The sequence below is a fragment of the Myodes glareolus genome, chromosome X, assembly GCF_982192425.1.
Source record: "Myodes glareolus chromosome X, mMyoGla1.1, whole genome shotgun sequence".
NCBI classification, from domain to species: domain Eukaryota; kingdom Metazoa; phylum Chordata; class Mammalia; order Rodentia; family Cricetidae; genus Myodes; species Myodes glareolus.
In genome coordinates, this window is record NC_142053.1 from 19,570,593 (window position 1) to 19,575,131 (window position 4,539).

The window sequence follows — 4,539 nt, forward strand, 5'->3', positions numbered from 1 at the left end:
TCATTAAACATTTCTTTAAGTGTTTCTCGGCCATTTGGTATTAGCAGTAAAGTAAAGGGTAAGCATGCTACAAACCACATACCCGGACAGGCTGAATGAGAAGAAAAGTTCAAGGGGGGGAATGTATGAAACTCCCTGGGAATGGGAAATAAAATATATTTCCTGGTTGTCCGGGGCGCGAAGGCATGGGACCAGGAGGGATCAGGTTGGAGGATGGAGGGAGACAGTACTGGGAGAGACAACTGTAACTGGGGAGCATTTTGGGGGGTGAGATCGACACCTACTGCAATGGAAACCCCAGGAATCTCCTAGGGTGATACTGGGGAAGAGTTCTTGTAGTGGGGATATGGAACCTGAACTGGCCTTCTTCTGTAGCCAGGCAAGGCTTCCAGTGGAGCAATTAGGACACCAACCTAGCTGCACAGGCCTCCCAGATCAACAGGGCCCCCGGCAACAGCACATCCCTCAGACACCAACAGGACCCCAGATGGTGGCGCAGACCCAGGAATCCGCATGGGCTCTGTGGCAACACGAGCCTCAGAAATCAACACAGATCCTGACTGCTAGAGGGACACAGAACTTCTGGGAGTGGCCAACCTATGACTGGTCCAACTTGAGACCCATGAGACATAAGGTAGCCCATCCATCACACTCCCTGGAGGGGCAGGAACCAGAGGCGGGTTAGACCAGAAACCAACGAGAGAAACAAACATGACCAGCAAAAGAGAGAGAGACGCAGAGACAGAGACAGAGACAGAGACAGAGAGAGAGAGACAGACAGACAGACAGACAGACAGACAGACACACACACACACACAGAGACAGACAGACAAAGAGAGAGACAGACAGCGAGAGAGGTCAATGAAATTGCTGCTGGACTCAGACTGAAGCCTGGCATAGTCATCATCAGAGAGGCTTCATTCAGCAACTGATGGGTGCAGATGCGGAGATACACAGCCAAGTCCTGGGCCAAGTCAGAAATCCTATGAAAGAGAAAGAGGAAGGACTGTTTGAGTCAGAGACCTCAAGGACAACAAAAGAAAAGGCCTCGGGATCAACTAATCTCTGCTCACAGGGGCTGACAGAGACTGAACCGACAACCAGGGAGCCTGCATGGAGCTGATGTAGGCACTCTGCCTATGTTATGGCTGTGTAGCTGGCTCTTATTGCAGGACGCCTAACAGAGGGAACTGGGGCTGTTTCTGACTCTTTTGGCTGCTTCTGGGACCCTTTCCCTCCTCCTGGGTGGCCTCACCCAGTCTTAATATGAGGGGAATGTGCCTAGGCTTGTTGTAACTTGATATGCCACCTTTGGCTGACATCCCTGAGATCCCTGTCATTTTCTGAAGGGAAACAGGAGGAGGAGTGGATCTGGACAGAGGGGAGGGGGGAAGTGGGAGGAGGGGAGAGGGGAAAGTGCGGGCAAGATGTAAGATATGAGAGGAGACACACTAAACTAGAGAAAAAGAGCGCGAATAAGCTGGGCATGGCGGCAAATGCCTTTCATTCTGGCATTCGGAAAGACAGAACAGGAAGATCGCTATGAGTTTGACACCAGTGTGGTCTCCATACTGAATTCCAGGCTAGCCAAGGCTACATTGTGGGATACTGTCTCAGAAATCAGAGAAAAAGGCTGACTATTAGAAGGAACTGGGGAGAACAAGAGAGATGGCAGGGGAGGGGAGCAGCCAGAGGAGCCCTTTATTTAGCAGGTTCCATCTCCAGACTGAATCCACTAGCAGTCTCTGGGAGGAAGCTCAGACTAGTCACTAGAGGAAACTCAAGGTCTGAACTTATAAGCAACTAACAGTGACGAGAAAGTGCTAAATCATGTGATTTAGTTCAGCATTGCTTATGTGACAGGAAGTATGGGGAAATGAGGTTCCGTGTGTTGACAGCTCTCAAGTCTCACGACATGCTGCTTTCTTCTTTTAATTTAGCACCATTTCTTTACTGAATCTTTGGTAATTTAACATCGCAACCCCCCCCCCATTCTGCACATCTCCCAGTCCCTCCACATCCTCCCTTCCGCCCTGCAGTAGCCCCTCACGTTGACTTGCAAATGCTCATTGCAGTGAGTCACTGGTGTGGTTCAAGGGCTCTGGTTTCTGGAACACCGTCATCCCTGGATGATTGCTGAAACTCCCCTGGGATATCTCTTGACTGCCCCGAGTCATGGAGATATTGCTATTATCATTCCACAGCACCGGTCCCTTCACAAGCTGCAGCATGTCCTAGATGGGGGCAGCTGTAGGGTGGGCCAACCCAAGGGCCAGCTGTGGGCCTGGGTGGTAGTTGAGCTGGTCAGTCCAGGTCCTCAGGCCACTCCCCTCAGGCCAGGGGTGGAGCCAGCTCCCCTATGCTCATGCCATCAAGGTCAGCTCACAGATGGTGACAGGTGGGGCCATCTCTCCTGCGTGGGGGTGCAGCTTTTCCATGAGGGCTGTGGCCAGTTCTCTTATTGGAACAGCCAGCGAGGAGTAGGGACAGCTATCCCAGGGCCAGAAAAGGGCAGAGCTGGCTCAGCATGGCCCTCTGATTCCATGAAGCAAGGTTCTCATGGTCCCTGAGGTCACACGGGTTACAGACATCAACACAGACCCCAGCTGCAACAGGATCATGGAACCAGACATAGTCCTGATCAGCAGTTTGGTCCTGGATGTCACCATGGCCCCAGGTGGCAGCGCAGGCTACTCAGATCAGGATGGCTCTAATGGCTGCCTGCCCCTGTCCCCAACACCAACAAGGCCACATGTCCCTGATCCTGGACTTCCATGTAGCCTTTGGTGACAACCCAGGCGCTGGTATGGCAAGACCACGGACCTAGACATCTAGACATGGTCTTGCCAGCATCTGGGTCTGGATGTCACCATGGCCCCAGATGGCAGTGCTGGCTACTCAGATCAGGATGGCTCTGGTGGCTGCATGTCCCCACCCACAACACCTAAAAGGCCACAAGGATCACACATGGCCCTGATCCTAGACTTCCATGTAGCCTTTGGTGACAACACAGACCCTGGCTATGGCAAGACCATGAACCTAAACATCCAGACATGGTCCTTGCCCACATCTGGGTCTGGAAGTCACCATGGCCCCAGGGGGCAATGAAGGGCACTCAGATCAGCAGGACCTCAGTGTCAGCGTGGCCCTTGGACACTAATAAGGTCCTAGATCTTGGGAATCCACATGGTCATAGACAGTAACAGGAACCTCTGACATCCCTGGCTGCAATAGGATCCTAGAACCAGACATGTTCCTCAGTGGGAGCTCGGGTCTAGACGGCACCATGACTCCAGAGGGTTGCACAGGCCTCCCAGACAGACAGGGCACCAGGCAACAGCACATCCCTCAGACACCAACAGGACCCCAGTTGTGGCTCAGACCCAGCAATCTGCATGGGCTCTGTGGCAACAGCAGCCTCGAACATCAACACAAACCCTGACTGCTAGAAGGACACAGACCCAGACAGGGCCCTCAGCAGCAGCCCGGGTCTATATGACACCATGACACTGAATGGAAGTACATGCCACGTAGATCTTTATGGCATGGGGTGCAGCATGGCCCATGGGCACCAATATGGTCGGTCCCAGACCCAGGGCAACCACATAGCTCTTGGTTGCAACAGGAGTCAGAGGCGGCGACTCAGCCCCCAACTGCTGTACAGACATGGATTCAGACATGGACCTAGGCCGTACCTAGGGTTTGGATGACACCATGGTCCCAAGTGGCAGTACGGGCCACCAAGATCAGCATGGCTCCCGTGGCAGAATGTCTGTTGGATACCTACATGGCCACTGATGGCAACCCCAGACCCTGGGCATCCTTGTGACCTTTAGTGGTATCATGGGACATATGGCTTGCTAACCCGGTGGCAAACAGAGTTGCAGGGAGGTGTGGCCTGACTTAGGCTTTGGGTCCAGGATGAAAGGTGGAGGTCCACAGTCTAATAAAGACCCTGAGGGCATCTTTCACTGGGTGTGATTGGCCATTAAAACTCGAGGGTTTCTCTACCCATCTTACGTGAATGTCAAGCACAGACACTATCTGAACACTGTCACTTTTGACTCTACTTCTCCCACATCTGCTGAGGACATGGCTCTGGATTTTCTGGCTGCCTAGTGACTTCCAGGATATCATTATGTGGTCATGTTGGGAAATGTTAAAATCACTTCCAACTTTTATCCCAGGCAACATTGTCTCTTTCTCCGTGGCCCATACACACGCTCCTGAACAACAGTAATGTGAAAAGGATGTAAAAACCCTCTGTGTGGTGGCAGAACCCACAAATGGAGGAAGAGGAGATAAACCGTCTCGCAGGTTCAAGCCAAGTGAGAGCAGTCGCTTGGGCCAAGTGGGCCGAAACACAGGGACCATCAATACACACATCAGGAAGACTCTGCCTCACGGTTAAGCAAGAACCAGAATGTCTTTTCTCCCTGCCTTCATTTCCCCCCTCTCAACTTCACTTTGGGTCACTTGTTTACTTTTGCAGAGAGACGTGTTTTTTACTCCGGGAGTATCTGTCCTGGAATCTGTGAT